The sequence below is a fragment of the Ictidomys tridecemlineatus genome, chromosome 1 (genome assembly GCF_052094955.1).
Source record: "Ictidomys tridecemlineatus isolate mIctTri1 chromosome 1, mIctTri1.hap1, whole genome shotgun sequence".
Lineage (NCBI taxonomy): Eukaryota > Metazoa > Chordata > Mammalia > Rodentia > Sciuridae > Ictidomys > Ictidomys tridecemlineatus.
This window is the reverse complement of record NC_135477.1, coordinates 251,934,798-251,949,265: the sequence shown is the minus strand read 5'-3', so window position 1 is coordinate 251,949,265 and position 14,468 is coordinate 251,934,798.

Sequence of the window (14,468 nt, the reverse complement as noted above, 5' to 3'; positions counted from 1 at the left end):
GGAACAACATAAATACAGATCTTTATTCTTTGGCTTCATCTCAAGTTGTTCAGTTTCACTGTTCTCTCGTGCCTCGCTTCCCAGGTACTTAGATGTGGAGGATAACTACTGACAGTCCTCTTCCTTGGTGTGAGCTTATTCCTGTAAACTGTGCCAGGCAGGTATTTGTCTTTTGCTCTCAGACCCATGTTCTGCTCTTCCTCTGAGGAACTACACTTTCAAGGCCCTTGATCAGCTGGATTTAATGCATGTTCAACCAGTGTGTAAAAGACTGAAGTAGAAAGATTCTGGAAGGCAGGAGTAAAGAAGCCAGCTGTTGTGGAGGACCTGGGAATCTATCCCTCTCTTGCTGGGCTTCAGGCAGCATATGAAGCAATGGCGAGTCTTCTGGTTTCCATTCCGTGTGGGTGGGTGGCCCAGTTCCTGGGTCCTGGTAGCACTGTCAACAGTACTGTTTCCCATTTCTTCAGTATTGTGGGTGAGAGCATCTCTCTGCTGCTGGTGTTCTCCTGGTCGCATCAACCCACCCCCGTTTGACCTCTCAGATTTTCCATTCCCAAGGACAAACTCCCTGGATGAAACAATATCTCCTGTTGAAAGACCTAGAGTGGTTTCTTTCCTCTGACCGCACACAGCAGAGAAAGCATAAAGATCCAATCCAGGAGGCTTTTTTAGCAAAGACTGGCAGGAGATTGTATATATTATGAATGAGACTCCTCTACCCTACCCTCCATCAAAAGTGATAGAGCTTTAACTAATCGAAAAATTACCATACACTAAAAAGCAGGAAAACAATGATATGAGGGCAAACAAATGCACTGAAGAATAGAAACACTGTTGGAGTTTGTGCCCTCACACAATGTATACTGGGGACTGAAGGGGGCAAAACAGTTTAAAGAAAAAGGAAGAATATTAGGAGTCAAGACATGTTACAAAGGGAAGAAATATGAAGATGAGATGCATAGGATTATGTGCAGTAAAAGTCAGAAGAAGTAAGGTGATAGCTGCTTAGTGAAATAAGTTTCTGAGATCTGTGCAGGGAGGGAATTCAGGGGTCAAGGGAAGGGAAAGAGAAGAGAAAGAAAGAAGTGTGCCAGCAAATGAAGGTGATTTAAATCTAAGGGAAACAGGACACTAAATATTTAAGTCTCTGTTAGCGTAATTGAACAAAAAAAAGGGGGGGCTAAGCACCACAGTGCCAAGTTCTCTTCATTAGGTTTACCTAAGGTGACGCATCTGAGTTACTTATGATGTCTTGAAAATTAAATGAAATTTTAAACAAATTTCTGGACCTTTCATCCTAAAATTATTGAAACAGAGCCACTAGTGGATGAGACCTTGAAATCTAATTTCTGAAGAGCTCCCGACTCAAAATTTGAGAACCCTGGCTGCACCTGCAAACCATCGTGTGTATTTCAACACTAACATAGTGGGACGACCTGGTATCCATCCACAGTTGGGGGCACAGGAAAATGAGGGTTTTTGCCTCATGTTTAAGATCCCAAGAAGAAGCATTCGCCATAATTACTTTGGGGTACTGTAGACATGGCAATGGACAGGTGCTTCCAACAGGCCTGGAAAAGCCTTCTGTTGGAGGATCATTATCTTGGAAGGATCGTGTCTCATCCTGGACCAGAAAGAGATCCTTATTTCTATGCATGCTTTATTGTTGAAGATATAAGTGTACATCTGAATCTCCCCTGATGCCTTTTTTCTGCCTTTGTGGTTCTGTCCTGAAGTAATTTTAACCAACCGTATTCACTATAGCAGTTTCTCTTAATTCTCAGTTGGAAGGTTCTGGAACATTAAACAAAACAAAACAAAAGTCTTTTTAAAAAATATTATTTTATAGAGCTATTTGCTGCAGTTATTTTATACACAGCAGGATGATTACTTCTCAAGGCTTTTTTCTTTTCCTTTTTTCCCCCCTTAGAGATAACTAGATAAGAAATTTTTAGGAGACCGTCACAGACACCCATTACGAAATGCCTAGCATATTTGGGGAAGCTTCAAGACCATTTGTAACACCACTGAAGACATTTTCAATAACTGGCACAATTTTTGAAATGGAAATTGCTCTTGGTGTTGAATTTTAAAAGCAATTTTGTTTGGAAATATTAGCACAGTCTGCAAAGAAACATCAAATTGTACAGCTGAGGGGACTAATAGGCTTTGAAGCTTTAGCAACTGACTGGAGATGTCTCATTCTTTTTCTTTTGCTTGCTCCCCTTTCTTCCTCCTTTTCCTCCTTCCTTCACCCCTTCTTATCGATATGGAAGGCACACTCAGGAACAAAAGAGTCATATTCTCTGCCCTCCCAGAGCTGTAGTTCAAGGAGATAGTCACATATTAAATAATTACACAAATAAATGCGACATTTTAAAGGAGATAAAAATGTGAGAGCATCTGATGAGGAATCTGAGAGAGGGTCCAATGACAGACTCCAATGCCTTTTGAACAACTGAAATGTTAGCTACGTGATTGGCTTTAACTATGATTAATGTAAAAAGTTGGAGTGTTGCACACTGTTGGTGAGAAGGAAAATCAGTGAAGCCATTCTGGAAAACAGTATGAAGTTTGCTCAAAAGAATCAAAAATACTACATGACCCGGCTCACACTACTGGGTGTACAGAGTATCAAGGAGATGTCTGCACCCTCATGATTACTGCGAGCATTATTCACAGTTGCTAAGATAAGGAGTCAATCTAAATGCCCATCAACCATAAATGATTTAGAAAACGTGGTATGTGTGCACAAAAGAATATTATTTATTCATAAAAAATAAAGATACCCTGAGTCAACTTAATGAAAGAGGTGAAAGACCTTTACAATGAAAACTACAGGATGCTAAAGAAAGAAATTAAAGAAGAGCTTAGAAGATGTAAAGATCTACCTTGTTCTTGGATAGGCAGAATTAATAGTGTCAAAATGACTATCCTACCAAAAGCACTAACTTTGCAGATTTAATGCAATTACAATCAAAATCCCAAAGGCATTCCTCATAGAAATAGAAAAAGCCATCCTGAAATTGATCTGGAAAAAAAAAGGAGATCCAGAATAGCTAAAGCAATCCTTAGCAAGATGAGTGAAGTAGGTGGCATTACTATACCAGACCTTAAACTATACTACAGAGCAATAGTAACAGAAACAGCATAGTATTGGCACCAAAATAGACTGGTAGACCAATGGTATAGAATAGAGGACATAGAGACAAACCCACATAACTGCAGTTACGTTATATTAGACAAAGGTGCCAAAAAATATACATTGAAGAAAAGATAGCCTCTTCAATAAATGGTGCTGGGGAAAGTGGAAATCCATATGCAACAAAATTAAATTATACCCCTATCTCTCACCATGCACAAAACTCCACTCAAAGTGGATCAAAGACCTAGGAGATAAACCAGAGACACTGCATCTAATAGAAGAAAAAGGAGGCCCAAATCTCTACATGTCAGATTAGACCCCAACTTCTTTAATAAGACTCCTATAACACAAGAATTAAAATCAAGAATCAATAAAAGGGATGGTCTCAAACTAAAAAGCTTCTTCTCAGCAAAAGAAACAATCAGTGAGGTGAATAGAGAGCCTACAGAATGAGAGAAAATCTTTACCACAAGCACATCAGATAGACAACTAATCTCTAGGCTATATGAAGCACTCAAAAACCTTAACACCCAAAAAATAAATGACTGAGTCAATAAATGGGCCAAGGAATTAAACAGACACTTCTCAGAAGATGATATACAATCAATCAACAATATATGAAAAAATGTTCAACATATCTAGCAATTAGATAAATACAAATCAAAACTACTCTAAGATTTCAACTCACTCTAGTCAGAAAGGCAGCTATTAAGAATACAAACAACAATAAATGTTGGCAAGGAACGGAGGGAAAGGCACACTCATACATTGCTGGTGGGACTGCAAATTGGTATAGCCAACATGGAAAGCAGTATGGAGATTCCTGAGAAAACGTGGATAGGAACCACCATTTGACTCAGCTATCCCTCTCCTCAGTCTATACCCAAAAGGCTTAAAAACAGCATGCTACAGGGACACAGCCACATCAATGTTTATTGCAACACAATTCACAATAACTAAACTATGGAACTAACCTAGATGCCCTTCATTTAATAAATGGATAAATAAACTGTGATGTATATACACAGTGGAATATTATTCAGCATTAAAAGAGAATAAAATTATGGCATTTGCAGGTAAATGGATGGAGCTAGGAAATACAATCCTAAAATGAAGTAAACCAATCCCAAAAACCAAAGGTCAAATGTTTTCTCTGATTTAAGGATGGTGATCCACAATGGAGTGGGGGGAGCATGGGATGATTACATGGATTCTAGATAGGACAAAGGGGTAGGAGGGGAAAGGAGGGGACATGGGGGTAGGAAAGATGATGGAATGAGATGGACATCATTACCCTAAGTAGATGTATGAAGACACGAATGGTGTGATTCTACTGTGTGTACAACCAGAGACATGAAAAATGTCTTTATATGTATTATATGTATACATATGTATAATATGACTTGCAATGCATCCTGCTGTCATTTATAACAAATTAGAATTTTTAAAATAAGTTAAAAAAAGATATCCTGCCATTTGTGACAACAATGATGAACCTAAAGGACATTTATTATGTGAAATAGCAAAGCACAGAAAGACAAGTACTGCATAATCTCACTTATCTGTGGAACTGATTTTTATAGAGGTTGAGAGAGTTACGGTGGTTACATGAGGCTCCAGTAGTTAGAGAGAAGTGGGTTTAGGGACACTTTGATTGAAGTGTTAAAGGATACAGATTTTTGGTTAGACAGGAGGGATAAGTTCAAGAGATATATTGTAAAACGTGGTGACTATAGTTAGTAACAATGTGTTACTATTCTTAAAAACTGCTAAGAAAGTAGATTTTAAGTGTTTTCACCATATACAAAAAGATAAGTATGTGAGGTGATGTACATGTTATTTAGCTCAATTTAGCCTTTCTACAGTGTGCATATATTTCAAAACATCATATTGTACATGATAATATACACAAATTTGGCAATTAAAAATAATCAATTTTTTTTAGAATTTTAATATTTATTTTTAGTTTTCAGCGGACACAACATATTTGTTTTTTTGTTGTTTGTTTTTCTTTAATTTTTATTGTTGGTTGTTCAAAACCTTACATAGTTCTTGACATATTTCACACTTTGATTCAAGTGGGTTATGAACTCCCATTTTTACCCCGTATACAGATTGAAGCATCACATTGGTTACACACCCACTGTTTTACATATTGCTATACTAGTGTCTGTTGTATTCTGCTGCCTTTCCTATCCTCTACTATCCCGCATCCCCTCCCCTCCCATCATCTCTCTCTACCCCCCTCTACTGTAATTCATTTCTCCCCCTTGTTTTTTTCCCCTTTCCCCTCACTTCCTCTTGTATGTAATTTTGTATAACCATGAGGGTCTCCTTCCATTTCCATGCAATTTCCCTTCTCTTTCCTTTTCCCCCCCAACTCTCACCCCTGTTTAATGTTAATCTTCTTCTCATGCTATTCCTCCCAACTCTGTTCTTAGTTACTCTCCTTATATCAAAAAAAAAAACATTTGGCATTAGTTTTTTAGGGATTGGCTAGCTTCACTTAGCATAATCTGCTCTAATGCCATCCATTTCCCTGCAAATTCTATGATTTTGTCATTTTTTAATGCAGAGTAATACTCCATTATGTATAAATGCCACATTTTTTTTTATCCATTCGTGTATTATTCGTCTAGGTTGGTTCCACAGTCTTGCTATTGTGAATTGTGTTGCTATGAACATCGATGTAGCAGTGTCCCTGTAGCATGCTCTTTTTGGGTCTTTAGGGAATAGACCAAGAAGGGGAATAGCTGGGTCAAATGGTGGTTCCATTCCCAGCTTTCCAAGAAATCTCCATACTGCTTTCCAAATTGGCTGCACCAATTTTCAGTCCCACCAGCAATGTAAAAGTGTACCCTTTTCCCCACATCCTCACCAGCACTTATTGTTGTTTGACTTCATAATGTCTGCCAATGTTACTGGAGTGAGATGGTATTGATTAGGTTTTGATTTGCGTTTCTCTGACTGCTAGAGATGGTGAGCATTTTTTCAGGTACTTGTTGATTGATTGTATGTCCTCCTATGAGAAGCGTCTGTTCAGGTCCTTGGCCCATTTGTTGATTGGGTTATTCATTTTCTTATTGTTTAATTTTTTGAGTTCTTTGTATACTCTGGATATTAGGGCTCTATCTGAAGTGTGAGGAGTAAAGATTTGTTCCCAGGATGTAGGCTCCCTATTTACCTCTCTTATTTTTTCTTTTGCTAAGAAAAAACTTTTTAGTTTGAGTAAGTCCTATTTGTTGATACTAGTTATTAACTCTTGTGCTATGGGTGTCCTATTGAGGAATTTGGGGCCCGACCCCACAGTATGTAGATCTTAGCCAACTTTTTCTTGTATCAGACGCCATGTCTCTGATTTGATATCAAGCTCCTTGATCCATTTTGAGTTAACTTGTGCATGGCGAGAGAAAGGGATTCAGTTTCATTTTGTTGCGTATGGATTTCCAGTTTTCCCAGCACCATTTGTTGAAGATGCTATCCTTTCTCCATTTCATGCTTTTAGCCCTTTATCAAATATAAGATAGTTGTAGTTTTGTGGATTGGTTTCTGTGTCCTCTATTCTGTACCATTGGTCCACCCACCTGTTTTGATACCAGTACCATGCTGTTTTTGTTACTATTGCTCTGTAGTATAGTTTGAGGTCTGGTAACACTATACTGCCTGATTCACACTTCCTGCTTAGAGTTGTTTTTAGTATTCTGGGTCTTTTATTTTTCCATCTGAATTTCATGATTGCTTTATCTATTTCTACAAGAAATGCTGTTGGGATTTTGATTGGCATTGCATTAAACCTATAGAGAACTTTTGGTAATATCGCCATTTTGATGATGTTAGTTCTGCCTATCCATGAACAGGGTATATTTTTCCATCTTCTAAGATCTTCTTCTATTTCTCTCTTTAGGGTTCTGTAGTTTTCATTGTATAAGTCTTTAACCTCTTTTATTAGGTTGATTCCCAAGTATTTTTTTTTTTTGAGGATATTGTGAATGGAGTGGTTGTCCTCTTTTCCATTTCAGAGGATTTGTTGCAGATATACAGGAATGCCTTTGATTTATGCATGTTGATTTTATATCCTGCCACTTTGCTGAATTCATTTATTAGCTCTAGTAGTTTCTTTATAGACCCTTTTGGGTCTGCTAGGTATAGAATCATGTCATCTGCAAATAGTGATAATTTAAGTCCTTCTTTTCCTATTTTTATGCCTTTAATTTCTTTCGTCTAATTGCTCTGGCCAGTGTTTCAAGAACTATGTTGAACAGAAGTGGTGAGAGAGGGCATCCCTGTCTTGTTCCAGATTTAAGAGGGAATGCTTTCAATTTTTCTCCATTCAGATTGATGCTAGCCTGAGGCTTAGCATAGATTGCTTTTACAATATTGAGGTATGTTCCTGTTATCCCTAGTTTTTCTAGAGTTTTGAACATAAAGGGATGCTGTACTTTGTCGAATGCTTTTTCTGCATCTATCGAGATGATCATATGGTTCTTATCTTTAAGTAGATTGATGTAGTGAATAACATCTATTGATTTACGTATATTGAACCAGCCTTGCATCCCAGGGATGAATCCTACTTGATCATGGTGCACAATTTTTTTGATATGTTTTTGTATCCGATTCACCAGAATTTTATTGAGGATTTTTGCACCTAGATTCATTAGAGATATTGGTCTGTAGTTTTCTTTCTTTGAAGTGTCTTTGTCTGGTTTAGGAATAAGGGTGATGTTGGCCTCGTAGAATGAATTTGGAAGTTCTCCCTCTTTTTCTATTTCCTGAAATAGCTTGAAAAGTATTGGTATTAGTTCCTCTTTAAAGGTTTTGTAAAACTCTGCTGTATACCCATCCGGTCCTGGGCTTTTCTTAATTGGTAGTCTTTTGATGGTTTCTTCTATTTCCTCAATTGATATTGGTCTGTTTAGGTTGTCTATATCCTCCTGACTCAATCTGGGCAGATCATATGACTTAAGAAATTTATCTATGCCTTCACAGTCTTCTATTTTATTGGAGTATAAGGATTCAAAATAATTTCTGATTATCTTCTGTATTTCTGAAGTGTCAGTTGTGATATTGCCTTTTTCATCCCATATGCTAGTAATTTGAGTTCTCTCTCTTCTTCTCTTTGTTAGCATGGCTAAGGGTCTGTCAATTTTATTTATTTTTTCAAAGAACCAACTTTTAGTTTTGTCAATTTTTTCAATTGTTTCTTTTGCTTCAATTTCATTAATTTCAGCTCTGATTTTAATTATTTCTTGCCTTATACTTCTTTTGCTGTTGTTTTGCTCTTCTTTTTCTAGGATTTTGAGATGAAGTATGAGATCATTTATTTGTTGTTTTTTTTCTTTTTTTAAGGAATGAACTCCAAGCAATGAATTTTCCTCTTAGAACTGCTTTCAATGTGTCCCATAGATTCCGATATGTTGTGTCTGTGTTCTCATTTATCTCTAAGAATTTTTTTAATTTCCTCCTTGATGTCTTCTATAACCCATTGATCATTCAGTAACCTATTGTTCATTCTCCAAGTGATGCATGATTTTTCCTTCCTTCTTTTATCGTTGAATTTCAGTTTCATTCCATTATGATCAGATAAGATGCATGGTATTATCTCTACTCCTTTATATTGTCTAAGAGTTGCCCTGTGACATAATATATGATCTATTTTTGAGAAGGATCCATGTGCTACTGAGAAAAAAGTGTAACTGCTTGATGTTGGGTGGTATATTCTATATAAGTCAATTAAGTCTAGGTTATTAATTGTGTTATTGAGTTCTATAGTTTCCTTATTCAACTTTTATTTGGAATATCTGTCCAGTGGTGAGAGAGGTGTGTTGAAGTCTCCCATGATTATTGTCTGGTGATCTATTAGACTCTTGAACTTGAGAAGAGTTTGCTTGAAGAACATAGCTGCACCATTGTTTGGGGCATATATATTTATGATTGTTATGTCTTGTTGATGTATGGTTCCTTTGAGCAGTATGTAGTGTCCCTCTTTATCCCTTTTAATTAACTTTGGCTTGAAATCTATTTTATTTGATATGAGTATGGACACTTCTGCTTGTTTCTGAAGTCCATATGAGTGATATGATTTTTCCCAACCTTTCACCTTCAGTCTATGTATGTCTTTTCCTATCAAAAGCATCTCCTGTAGGCAGCATATTGTTGGGTCTTCTTTTGTGATCCATTCTACTAGCCTGTGTCTCTTAATTGGTGAGTTTAAGCCATTAACATTTAGGGTTATTATTGAGATATGGATTGTTCTTCCAGTCATTTGTTTATTTATGTTACTTAACATGGTTTGTTTTTCGTCTTTGATTATTTTTCCCCCCTTTACTGTCCTACCTCCCACTGTTGGTTTTCATTGTTATTTTCCTTTTCCCCTTCCTGTAATGTTTTGCTGAGGATATTTTGAAGAGATGGTTTTCTAACTGCAAATTCTTTTAACTTTTGTTTATCATGGAAGGTTTTAATTTCATCTTCCATCCTGAATCTTAATTTCGCTGGATACACAATTCTTGGTTGGAACACATTTTCTTTCAGTGTTTGAAATATGTTATTCCAGGATCTTCTAGCTTTCAGAGTCTGTGTTGAAAGATCAGCTGTTATCCTGATTGATTTACCCCTAAATGTAATCTGCTTCCTTTCTCTTGTAGCTTTTAAAATTCTCTCCTTATTCTGTATGTTGGACATCTTCATTATAATGTGGCTTGGTGTGGATCTCTTATGATTGTGCACATTCGGCGTCCTGTAGGCTTCTAGGATTTGGGATTCTGTCTCATTCTTCAAGTCTGGGAAGTTTTCTCGTATTATTTAATTAACTAGATTGCTCATTCCTTTGGTTTGGACCTCTATACCTTCCTATATCCCAATGACTCTTAGGTTTGGTCTTTTAATATTATCCCATATTTCTTGTATGTTCTGCTCATGGTTTCTTAACACTCTTGCTGACCTGTCTATGTTCTTTTCAAGTTGAAATACTTTGTCTTCATTGTCTGATGTTCTGTCTTCTAAGTGATCTACTCTGCTGGTAGTATTCTCAATTGAGTTTTTAAGTTGGTTTATTGCTTCCTGCATTTCTAGGATTTCTGTTTGTTTTTTATAACCTCTATCTCCCTGTATATTTGATCTTTCGCTTCTTGGATTTGTTTATGTAATTCATTGTCAAAGTGATCTTTCATTGTCTGACTTTGCTGTCTAATGCTTCCTTGAGACTCCAGATCATCTGAAGCATGTATATCCTGAATTCTTTATCTGACATTCCATCCACTGCAGATATTACCTCTTCTAACATTGAGTTGACCTGCATTGCTTGTGGTCCTTTCTTTCCTTGTCTTTTCATACTGCTCGCGTTTCTTTCTGCTTGGTGAACTGTTGTGTTATTGACTTTTCCCCCTATATATTTATATTGGTCTTGTATAGTTGCAAAGTCTCCCTCAAAGGCCCCGGTGGTGGCTCTGCCCCTCCTCCAATTGGGACAATGTGCCTACCACGCTGGCAGGCCGCTGGGCCTGTTCTGCAGGTCGGTAGCAGGTCTGCCTACCTTGCAGGTGCGGGCGGCGGTTCTGCCCCTCCACGGGCCACTGGGCCTGATATGTCAGTTGTAGGTCTGTCTACCTTGCAGGCGCGGGGGGCAGCTCTGCCCCTCTGCGGGTTTCTGGGCCTGTTCTGTCGGTGGGTCGCAGGTCCACCCACCTTGCAGGCGCTGGGGCAGCTCTTCCCCTCCGCAGACCGCTGGGCCTCTTCTGTTGGTGGTCGCAGGTCCACCTACCTGGCAGGCAAGGGCAGCGGCTCTGTCCCTCCCCCAACCGGGGCAATGTATCTACCACAGTGTCAGGCCGCTGGGCCTATTCTGCTGGTGGGTCACAGGTCTGCCTATCTTGCAGGTGCTGGGGCGGCTCTGCCCCTCCACAGGCCGCTGGGCCTGTTCTCTCGGTGGTCCCAGGTCCACTTACCTTGCAGGCACGGGTTTCTGGGCCTGTTCTGCAGGTGGGTCGCAGGTCCGCCTACCTTGCAGGCACGGGTTTCTGGGCCTGTTCTGCCGGTGAGTGGCAGGTCCACCTACCTAGCAGGCGCTGGGGCGGCTCTTCCCCTGCGCAGGTTGCTGGGCCTGTTCTGCCGGTGAGTCGCCAATAATCAATTTTTAAAACACATGGGTTGTGGTCAATGATTGTGGTTAGCATGTCAATTGCAATTTAAAACTGTCGTGGTTGACAGTTGGTTCCTTTATACTATGATTTGAGAGTGCCTAGATGGAATTCATTTTTTCAAGTAACCATTACTAACTAAGCTGGGACTCTAGGATAAGTCTTTCCTGACCTCATGCTAGTCTAATTGAAGGGGCAAGATGGATGTTCTTGGAACACTTAAATAGAAAGCCCTAGATAACTCAAAGCCGAAATGAGAACTGAGGCAGAAACTGATACAAGTGTCTAAAGGAGAAGACCAAGGGCTTGATTCATCGGGTTGGAAAAAAAGGAAAGGAGGAAGGGAGAGAAAAAGGTTTACCTCAAAGTAAATATCAGCATAGAGAGAAGAAAGATCCTAGAGCAAACAGGAGGAGTTAAGTCATTCAAGTTAGAGAACTGGTAGAGATTCAACATGGATGGGGGTCTTGCTTAAATGTAGACATCTAGATATATGGCTTATACCATGTATATGTGTATATAAATGTATATAATATGTACATGTTACCTGTTTGTACATAAAACACAAAAATACTAAAAAATTTTGTCAAACCAGACTCATAAGTTGTGATTAAGTAAGAAATTGAGTCAACTTTAGGGAATTGAGAATTGAGAAAAGAGTTTAAATGAAACTGGGTAAATCACCATATAAACACACTGTCCTTGACTTACACCTCTACCCAGCAGTGTTTTTATACTTCAGAAAAAAAACAACAACTATGATTTACTCTTATAAGCTGTGCCCAACCTGTGACCCAAGTTAGTTTCAAAGCTGTGTAGAAATGTTGGTATCAGCTCAAATTTTCTAAAACATGTTGTTTAATTTTAAATTAACCGTAACAAGGAGTAACTCTCGTTGCTGTGTATACATCTGAATTGAAATGAAGGGGAAAAATGTGTTATAGCAAGATTCACTGTTAGCAAAAATCTTTTGAACTCATAGGTAGAAAATAAAAATGCACTCACATTTTTGCTAGCATATATAAATACTAGCTCTATAGTCATTGTGCATCCTCCAAACCAAGGTTGTAAAAAGTTTTTCTAAAACAAATTATTCTTGAAAATATATTTTTTAAAAAATTTTAGTTGTAGATGGACACAGTACTTTTATTTTGTTTTATTTGTTTTTATGTGGTGCTGAGGATCCAACCCAGTGCCTCACACGTGCAAGGCAAGCGTTCTACCACTGAGTCACAACACCAGCCCCCAAACATGTTTCATCTTAAACCCAATTCCTTAGTTTGACATTGTTCTTTGTTGCATTAAGCAGCCCCTTTTCTTTATTTCACAATAAAAACAACCTTCCAAAAAGGAAAGGGGAAGACACATTTTGTAAAGCAGCCATAACCTCTCTGAGCATGATTCTTCACCTGCAAAACAAGGCCGCAGGGCTTGGTCAGGGCAGAATTCGCCTCACAAGCACCTCACAGCAAGCCATGCACTTGACCCTCACCATCGAGAGGTGGCCATACTCTGAAACAGGTGAGGAAATGGAGGTTGGGCTACTGTCCACAGTCACGTGGCCAGGTAGCTAGTGTGGCCAAAGTGAGGGTGGAAACCCAGACACTGGACACCACAGTCTGTACCTCTAAACACGACACTGTACTGTCTTTTATAAACATGACAAGGGAACTACCTCCTAGATCCTTCTGCAGATGAAGCAAGAGAAACTAAGTGAAGCATTTAAACTTTTTTTTTTTAAGGAGTCATACAAAGTAAGTTAACATCTTTATTCGATGGTCCTGGGATTAAACAAAATATCCTAGGTTAATATTACAAATGACTTCTTACTCCAAGACCTTCAATTAAAAAAAATTGCCTGATTTGGCATTTCAGATAACTGACAGAGAGAACAAAGAAAGGCTTTGCATGTTTCATAGTGCTATAAGATGTCATTGCTGACAAGATGTCTCACCATGAGTAAAATAGTCTTGAGAGTCTGAGATTCTTGACCATTTTGCTTACTGATTAGATGATGTATGTGACTGTGACCTGTTTTGTTAGTATTGTCATATAAGCTCAGATTATACAATTTTCTTTAAACTTACTTCATGTAGCGAGTTTAATCGTGAATTTAACCAGCAAGAACCTTATGGGGAAAGCTGTGAGTTCCTAATGGTATAAAATCAAAAGCTGTCCTATAAGATGGGGCAACACTGAGCAGAATCCTATCGGTGTGCAGTCCTAAACCCCCTCTAGGGTGGTGCTTGGCTAAGTGCTTTCTCTCCCCCATGGGTGATCTCTGCAAAATTAAAAATATCTAAGAAGCCAAAGAGCTCAAACTCCTAAAACACTGACGATTTAAAGGGATATGGCATGTAATAATTGTTTCAAGAGCTAAAAATATTGTAATATTTATTTTATTTAGGGAAAAAGTGATAGTTATTTAAAAGTGAATGAAGTGAAAACTGTGAGTTAGTAATGCATCAAGGGTTTTGTGCATATTATAATTAGAGAGAAAACTGTCAGCTTTATATACAGGATATTGATGTTGAACAAAGGGATGAGGATTATTAGCAATCCAGATTAAAGTTTACTAGGGTATTTGATGACTATTAGGGTAGCTTCTGGAAGCAAAGAATGCTCCTATTTTGGCTTTTCCTTTCAGGCTTATGAACATTAACAGGATGAAAATGAAAGACACTTACTAATAGTTAGGTAGTTAGTCACTACCTAACACACCCCCAAAGCAAAATTCCTAGTGAAGCTGGAGCCCAGAGCTCATGATGGGAAGCTAACAGAACTTTGATTTCTCCCTCAATTTCTGGATTTCCCCCTGTGCCCCTCATGATGAATACAGTGAAGCACACTGTGAGAAGGGAGGAAAGAGGGTTCACTTATGCAGGGAACCACACTCCGTCACTAATATCAAAAATTACCAGCCAAAGATGCCGAGGTATGTCACACCTGCATAAAATGACATAGGGCAACATTCATGGAATAGAAATGTATGATAACAGGAAAAATGTACCACTGTCAAGATATCCTTGGTTAGATGTTGTATTTCTGATTATACATAGGTGGTGGGATTCTCTCTCTCTCTCTGTTTTTGCATTTTGATTAATATATTTCCTAATAAAATTGTAAGTGATTTTAATTGAGAATACTTTATGTGAGTATTTTTAAGAGACAATATATAATTTAGA